This window comes from Bubalus bubalis, chromosome 22 (assembly GCF_019923935.1).
Source record: "Bubalus bubalis isolate 160015118507 breed Murrah chromosome 22, NDDB_SH_1, whole genome shotgun sequence".
NCBI lineage: Eukaryota > Metazoa > Chordata > Mammalia > Artiodactyla > Bovidae > Bubalus > Bubalus bubalis.
In genome coordinates, this window is record NC_059178.1 from 56,879,517 (window position 1) to 56,902,883 (window position 23,367).

The following is a 23,367-nucleotide window of genomic DNA, read 5'->3' on the forward strand; positions in this document are numbered from 1 at the left end:
CCTAGAGGAGCTATTCCACATTCAAGGTCAGGAGGGGCGACAGTGAGGAAGTAAGGTAAGGAGCAGCGGCTGCACTTTGCTGGAGCAGCCGTGAAGAGATACCCCACGTCCAAGGTAAGAGAAACCCAAGTAAGACGGTAGGTGTTGCAAGAGGGCATCAGAGGGCAGACACACTAAAACCATAATCACAGAAAACTAGTCAATCTCATCACACTAGGACCACAGCCTTGTCTAACTCAATGAAACTAAGCCATGCCCGTGGGGCCACCCAAGACGGGTGGGTCATAGTGGAGAGGTCTGACAGAATGTGGTCACTGGAGAAGGGAATGGCAAACCACTTCAGTATTCTTGCTTGGAGAACCCCATGAACAGTATGAAATGGCAAAATGATAGGATACTGAAAGAGGAACTCCCCAGGTCAGTAGGTGCCCAATATGCTACTGGAGATTAGTGGAGAAATAACTCCAGAAAGAATGAAGGGATGGAGCCAAAGCAAAAACAATACCCAGCTGTGGATGTGACTGGTGATAGAAGCAAGGTCCGATGCTGTAAAGAGCAATATTGCATAGGAAACTGGAATGTCAGGTCCATGAATCACGGCAAATTGGAAGTGGTCAAACAGGAGATGGCAAGAGTGAACGTCGATATTCTAGGAATCGGCGAACTCAAATGGACTGGAATGGGTGAATTTAACTCCGATGACCATTATATCCACTACTGCAGGCAGGAATCCCTTATAAGAAATGGAGTAGCCATCATGGTCAACAAAAGAGTCCGAAGTGCAGTACTTGGATGCAATCTCAAAAACGACAGAATGATCTCTATTCATTTCCAAGGCAAACCATCCCACCCCTCTGCTGCTGCTGCTAAGTTGCTTCGTCGTGTTCGACTCTGTGCGACCCCATAGACGGCAGCCCACCAGGCTTCCCCGTCCCTGGGATTCTCCAGGCAAGAACACTGGAGAGGGTTGCCATTTCCTTCTCCAATGCATGAAAGTGAAAAGTGAAAGTGAAGTCGCTCAGTCGTGTCCGACTCTTAGCGACCCCCTGGACTGCAGCCTACCAGGCTCTTCCAGTCCATGGGATTTTCTAGGCATAAGTACTGGAGTGGGGTGTCATTGCCTTCTCCGAATCCCTCTAAGTTGTCACAAAACAGCAGGCTTTGAATTTAAGTCCCCTGTGTCTCCTGCATTGGCAGGAGGATTCTTTGCCTCTGAGCCACCAGGAAGACTTAGCTAACAGTTAGTGCTTGCTTTAGATGTCCTTGTCAAGCCGTTAAATTCTGAGTTACAGGAAAGTTCCTCCATATCAAAAATGTCATCTTGATATTTGCATTTTGTCCTCAGCATGGCACCTGCTCATTAATTTCCCAGGGTCTACTAATAATTATGTCCTTTTCAAAATAATAACAGATTTTTTCCCCATCAGGACATGGCTATCCTTGTTATTGCTTAAGAATCAATGAATGGGGCTTAGGAGTTGAGTTTTTTATCATAAGTGGTTGTGTATCTTCCATTTAGAAAATAATTGTCTTCTGTATTTGAGCAAATGTTAGAGCTTGAGGTTAGGCTGAGTTCAGAAATAAGGAAACAGAGCTCATCATCTTTTTGTACATTGAACACAGTCTGTTAAATTTACCCCCAGTTAGTTGTTCACTTTTCCAAGTGAAATGAGGTATTCTGTTTCCAAGTCTGAATGAGGTATTCCTCAATACATTAATGTAGCTACCATGAAGATTCCACTGGAAAACGCACAAACAACAGGAAAAATATTTGTTACAGATGCTATAGCTGTAGAAGCCTACAATATGTATTAGAAATGATTCCAGAAAATTCAGAGGGGTAGTCAAACTAATGCCAAATATATCACTTGTGCAAATTTGTGGTCATGACAATCATCTTAATGAACAGAGATTTATCTTTTTTGTTTGTTTTGGGAGTTTATCCCAAATGATTTTTTATATGACAAAGTCTTCTAGGGAAGAACAAACCTTTTATATAAAGCTTCTTCTTTTTGAGTGCTTGTTTTCCTTTTCACGAATGTTCTGTATTGAATAAAGAGAGTAGTTTTGCAAAGGAGTGAGAGAAGAAGGGGCTTTCCAGGTGGTGCTGGTGATATAGAACCCGCCTGCCAAAGCAAGAAACAGATTAAGAGATTTGGGTTCGATTCTTGGGTTGGGAAGATCCTCCGGAGGAGGAAATGGCAATCCACTCCATTATTCTTGCCTGGAGAATCCCATGGGCAGAGAAGCCTGGATGGCTACAGTCCATAGAGTTGCAACGAGTCGTACACAACTGAAGTGGCATAGCACACACACACACATGCATGAGAGAAGGTCAGATTAATTCATGAAGAATCAACGTGTTTTCCTAAAGTAAACTCCTTACACAGCCACTGGATACTCTCTGCATATCTAAGGCCAAATTACCTAGGTACTAATACTGATGGTATAGATTACTTTAAAAAAGAGTAAATGATAATAATTTTTATTCCCCCAAATAGGAAAAAAGGGCTCAATAAGTGAAAATACATTAGATAAATAGGGAGATGATAGATAGATAGAGAAAATGAATATTCATATGTTGGACTACAATACCTTATTTTACCTAACTGGAATATACTTTCAAGAACCACCTTGTCCATCTTTTTGAAATGAAGGATTTGCCTTTCCTTAGAAAATCTAAATATTTCAAAGATGAACATATTGTTTTTGTTACCCTTAGCAATAAGGTTTTTTATAATTTATTCTTGGTATATAGTTTTGACTCATTTTTTAAATTTTAGGCATAGAACTTGGGATTCATAACTGCATACAGATGGATAGAGGTGCTTGAAAAGAAAATCTCCTCTTGTGGAATACCAAATATAAAATTAAAGCCTATTACTGTAAGGAGAATGTGGATTAAACAATAAAATGTGGAAGTTAGTTTTTAAAGAGATTATTCAAATATAACATTTGCACTTTCCTTAAGTAATATAAAATATATAAATATATTTATCCATTTCTGCCTCCAAGGGTAGAGAGTGATTTAAGGTCAGCAACTAAGGCATTAAATTCTACAGCCAAAGTGACTGGTCAGTGATGAACACTTGACCAAATCAAGCAAATGATATACTGACATTATTTCTGTCAAATGTTCAAGGAGAGTCCACTGATACAGGTATTGGCATAAAATAGGAGCCAAATGAATGCTTACCTTAAGGCTTTATTAATATGGCTAAGTGATCTATTAAGTATTATTTAAACCTATTGGACTACTCAGTAATGCTAATTTTATGGTAATATGCTTTGCATATTTTCCTACAAAGGATGTTATGCTATATGATATATACTGCATATATACTGTGGGATAATACAGATAGACTAGGAAAGAAGCATACAGAGTTTTGGGGCACAGTTAGCCTCTAGAAAGGAAAAAATGAGCCTGGGGATGTTTAGGACCCTCAGACAAAGCCAAATCGCTTTTTTCTCAGAGAAAAGCAAAACAGAAACAAATTATTTTGTATTATTTGAGCTTCTGGATTAAATTGCGCCTAAAGTACTACTCCTGTGTTTTTCAGTTTTATGAGTCGATGAGTTCAGTTTTGCCAAAGTCAGTTTGCATTGATTTATTGTCGTTTGCACAGGAAAAGAGCTCTAATTGATACAACATAATTTAGAGTAATTTTATCTGACAAAAACTTATTCCAGTCAGATGGACAGCAGGTGTAGGAGCACAGAGTCCAAACTCTTTAGGTTTTGTTCTGAGTAGAATTTGAAAATGGAGAATATAGGTCATCAGCTGACCATTGGTTGTGAGTCATATCTGCCCTAAACAAACCCAGTTTTCCTGGGTTTGAATTGATTGAACTTGTTTTTTTAATTGTAGTTTTTAAAAAATCCACATAACACGAAATTTACCCTCTTAACAAATCTATAGGTATATAGTACAATGTTATTTATATGCACATTGTAAAGTAGACCTCTAGAATTTTTCATCTTGTGTGACTGAAATTCTGTATCATTGAACAACAACTCATTTCTTCTTCTTCCAACTTCCGGCAACAGCAATTCTACTTTCTGCTTCTATAAGATTGACTACTGTAGATACATTATGTAAATGGGATTATGCAGTATGTTCTTTGTTTAACATGACATCCTCAAGGTTTGTCTATGTTGTTACATATGGCATGTGTTTTTCCTTAGGCTGACTGATATTACATTGTTTTTATAAATCACATTTTTTTTTACACATTCATCTATCTGTGGGCATTTAGGTTATGAATAATGCAGCACTGAAAATGGGCATGCATGTACTTCTGTGAGGTCTTGATTTCGGTTCTTTTGGATAAATACCCAGAAGTAGGATTGCTGGATTGTATGGTGCTGTGCTTAGTCACTCAGTAGTGTCTGACTCTTTGTGACCCCATGGACTATAGCCGACCGGGCTCCTCTGTCCATGGGAGTCTCCAGGCAAGGATACTGGAGTGGGTTGCCATGCCCTTCTCCAGGATATCTTCCCAACCCAGGGATCAAACCCAGGTCTCTTGCATTGCAGGAGCATTCTTTACAGTCTGAGCCACCAGGGAGCACAAGAAAACTGGAGCGGGCAGCCTATCCCTTCCCCAGTGGATCTTTTCAACCCAGGAATCGAACTGGGGTCTCCTGCTTTGCAGGTATATTCTTTACCAGCTGAGCTACCAGGGAAGTTTATATTGTAAACTTATATGGTAAGTTTATATGGTAAACTTATATGGCAAGATTATATGGTAGTTCACTTTTAATTTTGAGAAGCAGGCCTGCACTGTTTTCAACAGAGGCTGCACCATTTTAAATTCCCATCAGTAGTGTAAGGACTCCAATTTCTCCACATCCTCGCCTTTTTTATATATTGACTACCCTCACAGGTGTGAGACGATATCTCAGTTTGATTTTGATTTACATTTCCCTAATAATTATTAAAAAGCAGAGACATCACTTTGTCAACAAAGGTCCATCTAGTCAAGGCTATGGTTTTTCCAGTGGTCATGTATGGATGTGAGAGTTGACCTATAAAGAAAGCTGAGCAATGAAGAATTGATGCTTTTGAACTGTGGTGTTGGATAAGACTCTTGAGAGTCCCTTGGACTGCAAGGAGGTCCAACCAGTCCATCCTAAAAGAGATCAGTCCTTGGTGTTCATTGGAAGGACTGATGTTGAAGCTGAAACGCCAATATTTTGGCCACCTGATGCAAAGAGCTGACTCATTTGAAAAGACCCTGATGCTGGGAAAGATTGAAGGTGGGAGGAGAAGGGGACGACAGAAGATGCGATGGTTGGATAGCATCACTGACTCAATGGACATGGGTTTGGGTGGACTCCAGGAGTTGGTGATGGACAGGGAGGCCTGGCATGCTGTGGTTTATGGGGTTGCAAAGAGTCAGATATGACTGAGTGACTGAAGTGAACTGAATTGAATAATTAGTGAGGTTGAACATCTGTTTATATATCTATTGACCATTTATTTTAAGAGTAAGACCCAACTTTGGAAAAATAAAATAATCAAAATATTATTTAGATAAATACAAAAGGATTTATATAATTTGCTTATTTTAAGAAATAAAACATCATCACTATGTTTTAGTTGGTTATTGATGAATAACTGCTTTGTTTTATTGGAAAAGTCAATAGTGAGTTATAAAATAATCATTTTTTTAATTCTGATTTCAGCCTAGAAGCAAATCCACAGAAATTATAAGCATTATCATAAAAATCTCCATAATTGAGAATGTATAAAGAGATGATTTCATGGCCATTTTGATCATAAGGGAGCAAGCTTATGGTTAAAGTTAATTATCTGAAGATGATGGTATGGGATATTGACAGAAACTGGTTGTTGATGAAATCACTGGGCATCTGAAATTACCTCCAGAATTTTTAGTAGGTGGATAATGCATTCCAATTTTAAGTTTCATTTTTCAATAAAGTATATAACAGTTTTTCTCTAGTACACACCGAAATTTAGCTTCTGATTATGCAGCTTTTGAAACTGTGTCTAGATTTGTTTGAATTGGACTTCTACATTTGTGATGAAAAAACATTTCAGGAATATTGGGGTCTTGAAGAAGTACCCCATGATATACACAGAAAAAGAAAGGATTAGGCATTAAGAACATAAAACATTAAGTGCATAATTTGCGGCTAATAGTGCCAGAAGTCACATCACCTTCATCCCACCCCTTTTCCCTAAATCGGTTTCAAGAATGATCAAATAGTAAAAATATTCTTTTGAATAAAGTCATTGCCACAGGTTGTGTGTTGCAGAGACTTGCTGAGAGAGGAAACAGGTGGCTGGAGAAACAGAGCAGGTGGAGGAGAAGGAGGTGGTACCTACCAGTCAAGACTAAAACAGGCTTGTGGTATTCACATGGATATGTCCTTGAGAAACATGGGTGGGAAGGGGACAGGCTGCAAGACACCACCCCCCACCCTTTGCTTTATATTCAATCTCAAATTGTGTACTTCTTTCTCTGCCATGATACCTTCTTATTTTCTCGTTCAAGGTTGGTGGTTTTGCTTATTTCAGATATGTTTAAGCTATAGAAAAGTGAAGAGGAGCAGATGAACTTAATTTCATCTATTGTTCTCTCTACCTAAAGACAATTTCTAACATCAGATGAGAAGGTTAATGATAAGACTGAGTATTTCATTTCATAGATGAAGAAGAAACCATGCATGGATTGCGTGGGTATGTGGTGCTAATGTCTATGCATCACTTCCACTGTTTATGTACAGTCATTGATCCGTTATACCAAGCCTTGGACGGTTCAAACCGTGGACCAGTGATGGTACTAACCCATGATAAGAACTTGGCTTCTGGAAAATGAAAGACAGAAAATGGCTATTTTCTGTATTATTTCCAGGCCAAATGTTGTTCAGAAAGGCAAATCTAAGGAAAACCAAAAATTAACTCATGATTGAAAACTTGATATAACATTAGATAAGTCTTAACTTGAAAGACTATGGTTCTGGAGTTGACACTGGACCAACAGTGATATTCTGAGCTTATCCTCAAAAAATAAAATTTTCCCAAACATACACGAAGATGGATAAAAACAGAATAATCCTAAACAAATTTTAATGTGGAATGACCATCTCAACTTCTTTGCCTCTTTGCCTTTTCTCTCCAAGGCAATAGTTTTTTCAACCTTTAGCTTTTCTTTTTGGTCATTAAATCCATATCTCCAGAGTTACTCAGACTGCTGTACATTGGATTCTCAAAGAAAGCAATGGCAAGCCACGCCAGTACTCTTGCCTAGAAAATCCCATGGACAGAGGAGCCTGGTAGGCTGCAATCCATGGGGTCGTGAAGAGTCAGACACAACTGAGCGACTTCACTTTCACTTTTCACTTTCACACACTGGAGAAGGAAATGGCAGCCCACTCCAGTGTTCTTCTTGCCTGGAGAATCCCAGGGACGAGGAAGCCTGGTGGACTGCCGTCTATGGGGTCGCACAGAGTCGGACACAACTGAAGCGACTTAGCAGCAATCAAAGATTTAACTACTTTGAAGAGCTAAAGATTTAACTATTTTTCAGCACGCTTTCTCCTGTACATCATCCTTTGGTGAGACTTGTAGTCTATTTATTTAAGCAACTAATATTTAGTGTGTAAAACAACATTATCATGGAAGTAATGTTTCACTGCAAAGTCAAATAGTGCACATGATTATGTGTCTTTCACCTAGAATTTTTTTTTTCTTCATTGGAGTTTCTAACTTTTTTATTGGAATGTTCCCTACATAATAAAATTGGTTTTCTTTTGAAAAGTTCAATTTAGTAAGTGTTCTGGGGGAAACATTTTATTCTCTTGATTTTCTAACCTGAACGTGGTATGTTTAGCTGATTTTTCTTTTATTCATCTTACTTGGAACTTTAAACTTCAAGTTGGAAGCTTCGTCATACATTTATTTACCCCTAGTTTATTTCATGTTTTTAAGAATAACCTGAGTTAAAGGTTCTAGGAAATGTGGTACATTTATAAGACATTTCCACTGTCAGATCTGCTTAAGAACAAATGGAAACAAGCCAGATATAATTCTGCTGTGAGATAACTGAACTCAGGACTGTGGATGGCTCTTCCACCACTCACTATGTTCAGCTTCTACCGGCAGAAAAAGAAGCTTGTGACAGCCACCAATCGGATTTTACTTGAGCAGTAATGAAAATTCTGCTCTGATTTTGCGATATAGCAGTCAGCATTGTGCATGCTTGCATGTTAAGCCTCTTCAGTCGTTGTCTGACTCTTTGCGGCCCCATGGACTGTAGCCCACCAGGCTCCTCTGTTCATGGGATTCTCCAGGCAAGAACACTGGAGTGGGTTGCCACGGCCCCTCCAGGGGATCTTCCCGACCGAAGGATTGAACATGAGCCTTTATATCTCTAGCATTGGCAGGCAGGTTCTTTACCATGAGTGCCACCTGGGAAGCCTGCAGTTCAGTTCAGTTCAGTCTCAGTCATGTTCATCTCTTTGTGACGCCATGAACTGCAGCATGCTAGGCTTCCCTGCCCATCACCAACTCCCGGTGCTTGCTCAAACTCATGGCCATTGAGTCAGTGATGCCATACAACCATCTCATCCTCTGTTGTCCCCTTCTCCTCCTGCCTTCAATATTTCCCAGCATCATGGTCTTTTCCAGTGAGTTGGTTTGTTGCATCAGGTGACTTAACTATTGGAGTTTCAGCTTCAACATCAGTCCTTCCAATGAATATTCAGGACTAATTTCATTTAGAATTGACTGGTTTGATCTCCTTGCAGTCCAAGGGACTCTCAAGAGTCCTCCAACAGCACAGTTCAAAAGCATCAATTCTTCAGCACTCAGCCTTCTTTATGGTCCACCTCTCACATCCATACATGACTCCTGGAAAAACCATAGCTTCAACAAGATAGACCTCTATACGCAAAGTAATGTCTCTGCTTTTATTTTTTTTTAATTTTATTTTTAAACTTTACATAATTGTATTAGTTTTGCCAAATATCAAAATGAATCCACCACAGGTATACATGTGTTCCCCATCCTGAACCCTCCTCCCTCCTCCCTCCCCATACCATCCCTCTGGGTCATCCCAGTGCACTAGCCCCAAGCATCCAGAATTTAGAAAGATGGTAACAATAACCCTGTGTACGAGACAGCAAAAGAGACACTGATGTATAGAACAGTCTTATGGACTCTGTGGGAGTGGGAGAGGGTGGGAAGATTTGGGAGAATGGCATTGAAACATGTAAAATATCATGTATGAAACAAGTTGTCTCTGCTTTTAAAAATGCTGCCTAGGTTGGTCCTTTTCTTCCAAGGAGCAAGCGTCTTTAAATTTCATAGCTGCAGTCACCATCTGCAATGATTTCCTGGAGCTCAGGAAAATAAAGCCTGTCACTGTTTTCATTGTTTCCCCGTCTATTTGCTGTGAAGTGATAGGATCAGATGCCGTGATCTTAGTTTTTGAGTGTTGAGTTTAAAGCCAGTTTTTCACTCTCCTCTTTCATTTTAATCAAGAAACTCTTTAGTTCTTCTTTGCTTCCTGCCATAAGCATGGTGTCATCTCCATATCTGAGGTTATCGATATTTCTCCTGGCAATCTTGATTTCAGCTTGTGCTTCATCCAGCCTGGCATTTAACCTGATGCACTCTGCATAGAAGTTAAATAAGCAGGGTGACAACAGCCTTGACGTACTCCTTTTCCTATGTGCAACCAGTCTGTTGTTCCATGTCTGGTTCTAATTGTTGCTTCCTGACCTGCATACAGATTTCTCAGGAGGCAGGTCAGGTGGTCTGGTATTCCCATCTCTTGAAGAATTTTCCAGTTTGTCATGATCTACACAGTCAAAGACTGGCATAGTCAATGAAGCAGAAGTAGATGTTTTTCTGGAACTCTCTTGCTTCTTCTATTATCCACCGAATGTTGGCAATTTGATCTCTGGTTCCTCTGCCTTTTCTAAAGCCAGCTTGAATATCTGGAAGTTCTTGATTCATGTACTGTTGAAGCCTGGCTTGGAGAATTTTGAGCATTACTTTGCTAGAGTGTGAGATGAGTGCAATTGTGTGGTAGTTTGAGCATTCTTTGGCATTGCCTTTCTTTGGGATTGGAATGAAAACTGTCCTTTTCCAGTCTGGTAGCCACTGCTGAGACATCCAAATTTGCTGGCATATTGAGTGCAGCGCTTTCACAGCATCAACTTTTAGAACTTGAAATAGCTCAACTGGAATTCCATCACCTCCACTAGCTTTGTTCGTTCTGAAGCTTCCTAAGGCCCACCTGACTTCAGTCCAGGATGTCTGGCTCTAGGTGAATGATCACACCATTGTGTTTATCTGGGTCATTAAGATATTTTTCCTATAGTTCTCCTGTGTATTCTTGCTACCTCTTCCTAATATCGTCTGCTTCTGTTAGGTCCATACCGTTTCTGTCCTTTATTGAGCCCATCTTTGCATGAACTGTTCCCTTGGTATCTCTAATTTTCTTGAAGGGTCATCTAGTCTTTACCATTCTACTGTTTTCCTCAATTTCTTTGCACTGATCACTTAGGAAGACTTTCTTATCTCTCCTTGCTATTCTTTGGAACTCTGCATTCAGATTGGTATATCTTGCCTTTTCTCCTTTGTCTTTAGCTTCTGTTCTTTTCTTAGCTATTTGTAAGGCTAAGCCATTAAACTATAATGGAAAGCATAGCTTTCCAATGGCACAAAAAGACAGGCATTTTGCCTTTTTGCATTTATTTTTCTTGGGCATGGTCTTGGTCACTGCCTCCTGTACAATGTCACGAACCTTGGTCCATAGTTTATCAGGTACTCTGTCTATCAGATCTGGTCCCTTGAATCTATTGCTCACTTCCACTGTATAATCATAAGGGATTTGCTTTAGGTCATACCTGAATGGTCTAGTGGTTTTCCCTACTTTCTTCAACTTAAGTCTGAATTTGGCAATAAGGAGTTCATGATCTGAGCCACAGTCCGATCCCGGTCTTGTTTTTGCTGACTGTATAGAGCTTCTCCGTGTTTGGCTGAAAAGAATATAATCAATCTGATTTCAGCATTGACCATTTGATGATGCCCATGTGTAGAGTCTTGTCTTGTGTTGTTGGAAGAGGGTTTTTGCTATGACTAGTGCATTTTCTTGTCAAAACTCTGTTAGCCTTTGCCCTGCTTCATTCCACATTCCAAAACCAAACTTTCCTGTTATTCCAGGTATCCCTTGACTTCCTACTTTTGCATTCCAGTCCCCCGTGATGAAATGGACATCTTTTTTGTGTGTGTGTGTGTTAGTTCTAGAAGGTCTTGTAGGTCAACATAGATCCTTTCAACTTCAGCTTCTTTGGCATTAGTGGTTGGTGCATAGACTTAGATTACTATGATATTGAATAGTTTGCCTTGGAAACAAGCAGAGATTATTCTGTCATTTTTGAGACTGCACCCAAGTACTGCATTTTGGACTCTTCTATTGACTATGAGGGCTACTCCATTTCTTCTAAGAGATTTTTGCCCACAGTAGTAGATATAATGGTCATCTGAATTTAATTTGTCCATTTCAGTCCATTTTAGTTCACTGAATCCTAAAATGTTGATGTTCACTCTTGCCATCTCCTGTTTGACCACTTCCAGTTTACCTCGATTCATAGACCTAACATTCTAGGTTGCCGTGTAATATTGCTCTTTACAGCATTGGACTTGACTTCCATCACCACTCACATCCACAACTGGGTGTTTTCACTTTGGCTCATTCTTTCTGGAGTTCTTTCTCCACTCTTCACCAGTAGCATATTGGGCACCTACCAACCTGGGGAGTTAATCTTTCAGCCTCATATATTTTTCTTTTTCATACTGTTAACATTACCTTAATAGCAATTTTCAAATACATTAATTCAATGGAATAAATAATAGAAATAAATCAAAAGCAAGCAAACCAGTGTGTATCTTGGCCAGTTAGGTCAAAATAGTGAGCACACATTTAGCCTTAGGTGTCTAAATTTCTGATCTTTCCTCTGACCTACCTCAAGCCATGATCTTTGCTGAGCAGTGTTTTCCTATTCCTGTAAGATGTCCTGTTTCACCAGAATACCAGACCAAGCACTGACATGAATCCTCCAGGTCTAAATACTCAGTCCTATTCTTTCCATTATAGTTTAATCAACAAGAAACAAAGCTATTTACCCTAAAATTTAAGATTTTATGAGCATGAAAATGTTTCTCATGTGAATTTATAAATATTAATCAGTGCTTCTTTTAACAATATTTATTTATTTATCTGACTGCACCAGATCTTAGTTGTAGCATAAAGGGATCTAGTTCCCTGACTGGGAATCAAATCCAGGCCCCTGCATTGGGAGCATGGAGTCTCAGCCATTGGACCACCAGGGAAGTCCCTAATATATGCTTCTAAACATGGATTGTCCAAGCTGACTTCAGGGCATTTTATTTCCTTGTGTTTTGTCATAGATGTGATTTGCACAGAAAGAAGTCTGCTTTCAACTCGGCACGATGTTCATATGTAATTATTATCAACATCCTTGAAAATAATTTCTAGGACCTGAAAGAGGAGTGCAGATGACAGACCTTCATCATGCGATTTTCCTAATGGCACACTTTTTTACCCTTTCTTTTAAAAGACTGAGGCAGGGTCCCATTGCACTGTAATTTAATGCTGTAGAGATTATTTTTTCTTGACTTTTTGAACTGAGGAAGATAAAATTCATAAATCCTATGGTATACAGGCCAGGTTTTTATGATCTCCTTTTTCACATAAGTGCATGAGAGCAGGCTGGTGACCTGGGTTTGAGTCTGGTGTGAACACAGAGCTGCCCTGTGGACTGAGCCACAGATGTGTGTGCAGGGATTGTTGCTATTCAGTCTCTAAGTTGACTCTTTCGCAACCCTATGGACTGTAGCCTGCCAGGCTTCTCTGTCTAATAGATTTCCCAGGCAAGAATACTGGAGTGGATTGCCATTTCCTTCTCCAGGCGATCTCCCTGACCTGGGGATTGAACTTGTATCTCCTGCATTGGCAGGCGGATTCTTTACCACTGAGCCACCTTAGGCTGTACCAACTGGAGTCCTGGGAATGCATTTCTGGTAATAGGCTAAACAAGAACCTGAGACTTTTTCCTTTGTTGTTTGAGCCAGATGAGGACATGGAAATAAGAGTATTTTATCCCATTGATATCCATTGCTCCTTAAACTTTCTCTTTATTTTGACCAAGTGAAATTGTTAGTAGCTCAGTCATGTCTGATTCTTTGTGACCCCGTGGAGCCTGCCAGGCTCCTCTGTCCATAGGACTCTCCAGGCAAGAATACTAGAGTGGGTTGCCATTTCCTTCTCCAAGGGATCTTCCTGACCCAGGTATTGAACCTGGGGTCTCTTGCATTGCAGGCAGGTTCGTTACCAACTGAGCCACCAAGGAAGGTCCATTTTGGCCAAACCAAAATCTCTTTAGGATAAACTCCAGAAGCTGAACTAACTCATATTATATAAATCTAATTAAGTGCAGTTAACTGAAAAACATCACCAAGGTTTTATTTGGCAGATTTAATGACTAGAGTGTTTTAATTAAGTAGAATTTTCAAGGGATATTGATAATAGTATTTGGTTTTAAATTGAGAAGAAAGTCTCTTTACCTCAAGAGAATGAAAGGAATAAATAGAGACTGCAGTTCTTTTTTCGTTAAAAAACAATCACGTAGAAGCTGTTCATAGGACTTTACAGGGCGACAGATGCCTGGTGTGTTTAAGCAATTAGCCTCTTGAGTGGGAAGCCAATTTCAGGCAAGCATTGGTAGTAGATGGTTTGTGAAAAGTTGTGTGATTCAGTTATTCAACAAAACCCTTAATTGCTGCATATACTCTCATCTCATCCTGAAACTGCACAGGCAGAATGGAAATCCAAAAGTTCAAGGTAAAATATTCTTAGCAATTGGCATTTGGGCCAAGAGGTTTCTTTAAATGTTTGCTCTTTTTGATATTTGCTTCTCTAATTGAAGAATTAATTACCATCAGCAGGTAACCCGCAGTGTGTTAGTCATTCTTCTGAAAAGCTCAGCACTCTGTCTGCAGATGCAGTTTCATTTCGCACCACATCTGATCTTATTCCTTCTCCACCTTTGCTAAGGAGATGCGAAAAGTCATATGTACTTCTCTGCCATACCTGCATTCTCAAAACAGAAAGCATGACGGAAAAGATAAGTGACTTAATCGTGATATGCAGAATTAGATGATGAAGGAGTGGACATTTAATCTCTACCCAGAGAGCTGAGATATGTGAGGGGAAGCGAGAGGACCACCATTCAGAGGGCTTCCTTCCAAGGATAATGCTTTCAAAGTCACAATAGGTCTCCCCTGATGCAGAAATTATAAATTTATCTTAACTTTCAATTATTGGTTTGGATAAATTAATAGATGACTTGGAGTACTCTGGATAAAGATTAAATTGTATGATTGTAATAATAAAACAAAATCAAGTAAACTAAAAGTTACTCTGTTTCTCCTCACTTGTTCTAGTTTGTTTTGATCGGAATCCTTAAAATATTAAGCATTATTATTCATCGTCAGTATCAAAAAATTCCTGCTCCTTTCATGTTTGAAGTATTGTGGGAGTCTGATAGAAAAATAAAAACTGTATTTATATGATGATGTATTCAACAAACATTATAGTCTATCAGAACATTATAAAGCTATCCTTTAATGTATTACAAAGAAAAGAGGATTTTTGAGCCTCATGCTGTAACTATGGCAACAGTGTAGGCTTAAAACAATAGCAAACATTGTTGGAATATGAAACAAATCTATTTCATACACTTTAAACATTAAAAACCACTTCACAGTTCTCTGAGCATTTGTCAAAAAGCGCTACTGTATAAATATTGATAATTAGATTCAATAATCTCCCTGGATTTAGAGCATTTCCTCTCGTATGGCACATGGGGTGCTGGCATGCACTCATGAAGATTACAATGTAAACTCTGACAGGGACCAAAATTTATTGAGATTGATATAGTTAACATTAAATTTTTTTTTCTTTAATCTTTATTGGAGTATAGTGGCTTTACAATGTAATGTTCATTTCTTGCTGTCCAGCAAAGTGAATCGGTCATATGTACACATATATCCCCTCTTTCTTAGATCTCCTCCCCATTTAGGTCCCCACAGAGCACTGAGTAGAGTTCCCTGTGCTGCACAGTAGGTTCTCACTGGTTACCTATTTTATACATAGTAGTGTATATATGTCAGTCCCAATTCATCCCACCCTTTCTTCTCAATCTTCAAGAGATTGTTTAGGAACTAATATTTCTTGAGAGAAGAAAAAAGTTATTGGAGTTTTAGCAGTTCTTTCCACTTCAATTTTGTTTTCTATGAAATCAAAGTTATTTTCTCCTATGAAATTCAAGTGAAATTAAATCAAATACTGTTATTTTTTTGATAGTAAAGGAGCCTTAATATGAGACGATGTTGCATCATGGAGTTAGGACAATACAGGAGAATATTAAATACTATTGATTACCCACTTTGAGAAATGTACATTTGGGCTTCCCTGATGGTTCAGTGGTTAAGAGTCCACCTGCCTGTGCAGGGAACACGGGTTTGATCCCTGATCCAGGAGGATACCACATGCAGAGGGACAATTAAGCCCATGCTTCACAACCACTGAGCCAGCGAGCCACAGCTACTGAGCCCAAGAGGCCAACTACTGAAGCCTGTGTACAGAGCCTGTGCTCCACAAGAGAAGCCACACCAGTGAGAATCCCATGCACTACAACCCAGAGTAGTCCCCTGCTCACCACAACCAGAGAAAGCCCTCACATAGCAACGAAGACCCAGCACAGCCATAAATAAAAAATAAAATAAAATAATTTTTAAAGATTTAAAAGAAAAAAGCAAAACTGACATCTGCAGAGTTCACTTAAATTTCCTGAGGTCACCCAAGCACAACACGGTGAAACTCCTGAGTCTGTGGTCCGGACCCTCTCTAACAGCCAGCACAGTTTGCGTGGGGAAGTCATCTTCCACCGCGTTCCTCATTCTCTTCTTGCCGCTCCAGCCACTTGTTCTCGGTCTTCCTCATTGATCTCTTCTTGCTGGACCTACTTCTTTTTTTTCTTTTTTTTAATTTTATTTTATTTTTAAACTTTACATACCTGTGGCGGATTCATTTTGATATTTGGCAAAACATTAAATATTTTAAAATATACCAAGTATATGTAACAACTGCTTCCCTGAAAAGCAGTTTAGTTCTAAATACATTTATTATGTCTACTGAGAAGACTTTTTGTAGCCTTCAAGATGGGCATATAATTAAATGTCTTCATAGTTATGATTGGATCGAACATTTAAAAGGGTAGGGTATATTACTCAGGCATTAAAAAGGATGAAACAATGCCTTTTGCAGCAACAGGGATGGACCTGGAGACTGTCATACTAACTGAAGTAAGTCAGACAGAGAAAGACAAGTATCATATGATATCACTTATATGCAGGATCAAAAAAAAATTACAAATGAACTTATTTAGAAAACAGACTCACAGAAATAGAAAACATACTTATGGTTACCTAAGGGGAAAGAGTAGGGAGGGATAAATTAGTAGTTACATATACATACCACAATATATAAGATAAACAACCAAAAAGGAGGACTTACTATATAGCACAGGGGACTCTGCTCAATATTCTGTAACAACCTAAAAGAGAAAGGAATTTGAAAATGAATAGATACATGTTTATGTATAACTGAATCACTTTTTGTACACTTGAAACTAACATAACATTATTAATCAACTATATTCCAATATAAAATAAAAATTAAAAAAAATTCCATCTGAGCAAGTCAAGACCCAGGTAATGACAAGAGCACTTAGAAATTAAACAATGACCCTATATGCAAGGCAACAAGAGAGACATAGAGATAAAGAACAGACTTTTGGACTCTGTAGGAGAAGGCGGGAGTGGATGGTTTGAGAGAATAGCATTGAAACATGGATATTACCATATGTAAAATAGACCGCCAGTCCAGGTTCCACGCATGAGACAGGGTGCTCAGGGCCGGTGCACTGGGATGACCCTGAAGGATGGGATGGGGAGGGAGGTGGGAGGGGGGTTCAGAATGGGGGACACATGTGCACCCATAGCTGATTAATGTCAACGTATGGCAGGAGCCACTACAATATTGTGAAATGATTAGCTTCCAATTAAAATAAATAAATTAATTAAAAAAATTAAAGTTTGAGGAGATCACGGAAAAGAGGAGAGAGTACCAGTGAAAATGCTCAGTGTTTGTTAGGCTGTATTTTACCTAATTCGAGAAAATGAAACAACGTGTTTATATTATGGTTATGACATTGATTTGAAAAAGATGAGTAATTGACATTTTTCTTAAGATAGGAAAAGTTCATTTTGTTCTAATGTGAATTCATGAGACTGTAAATTTTTTGTAATGTGGGAGATACTTGTTCACAGAGAGAATACTCTTAGCTCCAGAGAAGCAAATTTGCAATAGAGAATCAGTGATATTTTAATGATCAGAATAAAATTTAGCATCATTAATCAGGTAATATTAAAGTGAAGTCAGAACTCTTTCTGCCCATACTTTCCATGTCACCTTTATTTTACAATCAAGTACTGAAATTTAGATAGTTCAAACTTTTAAGTGCACAATATGTTCTTGTATGGAATAATTCCAATTCAATTTACTAAATATATTCTGCATAAGTTATATAAAATAAAGAGCATTTACTTTTATCTATTATTTTCCTAATGACCAAAATTATGCTAATAAAATTGAGAAGCAGCAGAACAAATAATCACTTCTGAGATTCAAAATAAAGTGCTGTTTTAATTAAAATAATTATCAATACTAATGGTTGATATTTACCATTATGCACTTACTAAGAGTTCTGCTGGTCACGGGATAGTCACTTTAAAAAAAGCATAATATAATTTCAAATTATTTTTCTTAATAAACTTGAAAGATAAATAATAACATGAATCAAAGGAAGATTATGAAAGAAGTATAGGAAATTACTAAAGGTACAGAAGAAGCTATCAAAATTTATCACTCAATAAAAGTGCATATTGAACATACTTTACATTGTGTTAATGGATCATAGTCAAGCTAATTAATATACCTATCTCCACACATAGGTACCTTTCTTTGTGTATGTGTTTGTGATAAGAACCAAAGATCTTGGCACAATTCAAGTATACAACACAATATTATTAACTATATTTTCTACACTGTACGTCAGATCCCTAGAATTTTTTCTTCTTACAAGTGCAAGTTTTCATCCTTTGCCCAATATCTCCCTATTTTCTCCTCCTTCCAGCCCATGGCAACACCATGCTACATTTTACTCCTATGAGTTAGACTTTCTTCTAAGATCCCATATATAAATGAGATCATATGGTATTTGTCTTCCTGTGTCTGTCTTATTTCATTCAGCTTCATATCTTCCAGGTTTATTCATGGTTTGCAAAAGGCAAAATGTCCTTCTTTTTCAGGGCTGAATAATATTCCATTCCAAGTATGGACCACATGTTATCCATTCATCTGTCAACAGGCACTTCAGTTCAGTTCAGTCGCTCAGTCGTGCCCAACTCTTTGCGACCCCATGAACAGTAGCACACCAGGCCTCCCTGTCCAACTCCCAGAGTTTACCCAAACTCATGTCCATTGAGTCAGTGATGCCATTCAACCATCTCATCCTCTGTTGCCCCTTCTCCTCCTGCCTTCAATCTTTCCCAACATCCGGGTCTTTTCCAATGAGTCAGCTCTTCGCATCACTTGGCCAAAATATTGGAGTTTCAGCTTCAACATCAGTCCTTCCGATGAACACCCAGGACTGATCTTTAGGATGGACTTGTTGGATCTTCTTGCAGTCCAAGGGACTCTCAAGAGTCTTCTCCAACACCACAGTTCAAAAGCATCAATTCTTTGATGCTCAGCTTTTTTTATAGTCCAACTCTCACATCCATACATGACCACTGGAAAAACTGTAGCCTTGACTAGACAGACTTTTGTTGACAAAGTAATGTCTCTGCTTTTTAATATGCTGTCTAGGTTGGTTATAACTTTCCTTCCAAGGAGTAAGCATCTTTTAATTTCATGGCTGCAATCACCATCTACAGTGATTTTGGAGAATTCACTCCAGAAAAATAAAGTCAGGCACTATTTCCACTGTTTCCTCATCTATTTCCCCTGTTTCCCCATCTACTTCCCATGAAGTGATGGGACCGGATGCCATCTTAGTTTTCTGAATGTTGAGCTTTAAGCCAACTTTTTCATTCTCCTCTTTCACTTTCATCAAGAGGCTCTTTAGTTCTTCACTTTTCTGCCATGAGGGTGGTGTCATCTGCATATCTGAGGTTATTGATATTTCTCCCAGCAATCTTGATTCCAGCTTGTGTTTCATCCAGCCCAGCGTTTCTCATTATGTACTCTGCATAGAATTTAAATAAGCAGGGTGACAACAGCCTTGACATACTCATTTTCCTATTAGGAACCAGTCTGTTGTTCCATGTCCAGTTCTAACTGTTGCTTCCTGATCTGCATATAGGTTTCTCAAGAGGCAGTTCAGGTGATCTGGTATTCCCATCTCTTTCAGAATTTTCCACAGTTTATTGTGATCCATACAGTCAAAGGCTTTGGCATACTCAATAAAGCTGAAATAGATGTTTTTCTGGAACTCTCTTGCTTTTTCAATGATCCAGTGGATGTTGGCAATTTGATCTCTGGTTCCTCTGCCTTTTCTAAAAGCAGCTTGAACATCTGGAAGTTCATGGTTCACGTATTGCTGAAGCCTGATTTGGAGAATTTTGAGCATTACTTGGTAGTTTGAGCATTCTTTGGCATTGCCTTTCTTTGGCTCTGTGACTTATGGCAATTTAAACATTCATAATAATGTCCTAGATCTTCAAGCTTTCAGCTCCTATCTCCCCAAGATGGACCCTGAGTAAATAGGTGACAATTATCCTTTGAATTCCAGCAATGTTGTCAGTAAAAGTTAATGTGTTAAGTGTTTTGGCAGCAGAGTCACTGAACTTTAAATCTTTACATTTTTTGCCTCTTTCCAGAGAGTGAGTTTAATGTATCATGGCTATTAACAATTTAAAATTTACACAGTGATTTATCTCTTCAACATTTGGTAAATAGAGTATACTATCTGTGACAAATATTACTAATCTTTTATTTGTCTGGTGGGTGGAAGTAACACATACACTATTCTGTGGCAGCAATATTTGATCTTAAGAAAATAATTTATGACACTTCATGTACTTGTGGAGTATCAAAATTCATGATCCTTTTGGACCTCCCTCCCACCTCCCGCCCCATCCCACCCCTCTAGATTGACACAGAGCCCCTTTTTGAGTTTCCTGAACCATACAGCAAATTCCTGTTGGCTATCTATTTTACATATGGTCCAAAAGGGAGGGAATATATGTATACCTATGGGTGATTCAGGTTGAGGTTTGACAGAAAACAACAAAATTCTGTAAAACAATTATCCTTCAATAAAAAAATAATTAAAAAGAATTCATGATTGTAATTCTAGAATATGAAATATAAGATAGTCTATTTTCATATGGAATAATACTTTTCCATTTATTGGCTTATATTGAATCACCAACTTATGGATCAAAAAAAAAAAATCCTAAAATGCATTAAATAGAAAATGCAATCTGCTAAACAAGTGAAAGCATGACAAGAACTCATCATAATGAATAAACCCATCTTCATTTCCGTCACCAGAATGGCATGGTTGACAAGACAAGAAAATAAATTACATTTTTACTGTTTATTTTTTGGATGAAATATTACAAATTGATTTTAATTGTATTTAATGTTATCTCTTAAAAATTATAAAAAAGCAAGGCACATTATCAACACAAATAATAGCAGTTTTCACTATAGAAGCATAGAAATATTAACACATGATTGAGGTACTATGATTTTTAAAATAAAAATTTTATATCTCAGTAAATTTGGATTAATAGAGAAGTTGCGCAGGTAGAATCATCATACCCCTCTCACCCAGTTCCCTAGATACTAACATCTTGCATTACCATGGTACATTTGTCACAACTAAAAAAAACCCAATACTGGTATACTAACTCAAGTCCACACTTGATTCCATTTCAGTCCCCTTCCCCTCATCCACACCTTTTATTTTTGCTTCCAGGATCCAGTTCAGGATACCACATTACATTCAGAATGTCATGATATTTGAAAAATAAATTCTCATAGGCAAATCTTCAGTGGAAAAATATGATTAAATCTACAAATGTAAAAAGCCATTCAGTATGAAATCAATGCCAACTGGTATTATGCACAAGGGTGACAGAATGAATGAGAATTACAGTCATCAGAAGACATTACAGCACTCTACACTGAAGAGTTCCCTGAAAGAAAAGGACAGAAATCGATGAGACTCACATTCAATTTAGGAATGTACAATGAAATTTCAATTAAAAGGCTAAGAAATGCTTTTTACATTTAGAAAGATAGTTAAGATATAAATATCTCCAAGCAAATGATCTGAGAGTTAAGTAAAATGATAAGATGGTGGGATAGCAATTTATGATACCCCTAGGCACCTAAACTCAAGAATCAATACAGTGTTCTACTGAAGATTGTACAAATCTCCACAGAGATTTTAGAGCCAAAGAACTGGATGTGGAACACATGTATACCTGTGGCGGATTCATTTTGATATTTGGCAAAACTAATACAATTATGTAAAGTTTAAAAATAAAATAAAATTAAAAAAAATAAAAAAATTTAAAAAAAAAGAAATAAGCAAAAAAAAAAAAAGTCATTTATCTTCTTCAAAAAAAGACTGATGCCCATCAGTCTTTGATTGACACTTGCTATAGTCAATACTCACCCTGAGTAGGTCATGTTCCTGTTGCTTTATCAATTCAGAATCTGTTTAGAATCACAGAGACAAGAAGAATTCTTGTTTTTGAGAAAAGCTGCATACCACAGTAACCATGATTTGATGAAGCATTTAGATGTATTTGAAAGGTAGATTCTTTTGATTTTTTTGTATTAATGAATAATCTATCAAGGCAGGATTAATTCATGATGATAGCATTTGCTGTGCATCCTAGTAATAGTAATAAATGATTTGGGCATACAAAAGTAAAAAATGTATATACTGTAATATATGTAGCATTTTATGCTACAATGTTTCCTCATTGTTCTTAAAATTAAAAAAAAATGTGTTCTACAACAATGTTTCACCAGTGCTCTAAAAATGAGGAAAATTTTATTAAGAAATTATTTAGGAGATGCTATGGACTGCAAGGAGATCCAACCAGTCCATTCTGAAGGAGATCAGCCCTGGGATTTCTTTGAAAGGAATGATGCTAAAGCTGAAACTCCAGTACTTTGGCCACCTCATGTGAAGAGTTGACTTATTGGAAAAGACTCTGATGCTGGGAGGGATTGGGGGCAGGAGGAGAAGGGGACGACAGAGGATGAGATGTCTGGATGGCATCACTGACTCAATAGACGTAAGTTTGAGTGAACTGTGGGAGTTGGTGATGGACAGGGAGGCCTGGCATGCTGTTATTCATGGGGTCGCAAAGAGTTGGACATGACTGAGGGACTGAACTGAACTGAACTGAAGGGCTTTCCAGGTGGCTCAGTGTTAAAGAATCCGTCTGCCAACACAGGAAATGTAGGAGACTCGGGTTGGATCCATGGGTCAGGAAGATGCCTTGGAGAAGGAAATGGCAACCCCCTCCAGTATTCTTGCCTGGGAAATCCCATAAACAGAGGAACCTGGCGGGCTACCATCCCTGCGGTCACAAAGAGTCAGACAGAACTGAGCACACAAGCTTGTATGATGAAATGCTAAATGATTGGTGTTCCCAAAGCAGATACATAGATACACACTCTATATTTTTTTTAAACCTTCTTTTTATAAAAAAAAAATCCATGAAGTTTTTTTCTTGAATATTTGTATGGCCCCTGAGTTTTTATTTGTTTGAGTGTTTGTTTATACGGGTAGGTGTCATTTGTCACCTTTCTCTCCTCTGTGTCATTATGGCTGTTCTATGAGGTTTCATCTCTTTAATGTGATTCTTTTTCTCCACCTGCTCTTTGAGGTTTGTGGTCAGTTGATGGATGGCCTTGGCTGACAATGTCCTTTGGACGTACCTGTGGCATCTTCCACGGAGGTCTAGTTATGGAGCAGCTGGCCAGCAGGAAGCTACCAGCTCACTGTCTAAGCACCACGTGAGCCAATGCCTCCTGGCCTCCTGGTCGACTCAAGGCTCAGGAGAAGAGAAGCCCCAGCCCACCTGGTCACTGTCTTCTCCTACGCATGTGGTCAGGGAACCCTGACCGACCGCAGTGAAAACTAGAATTC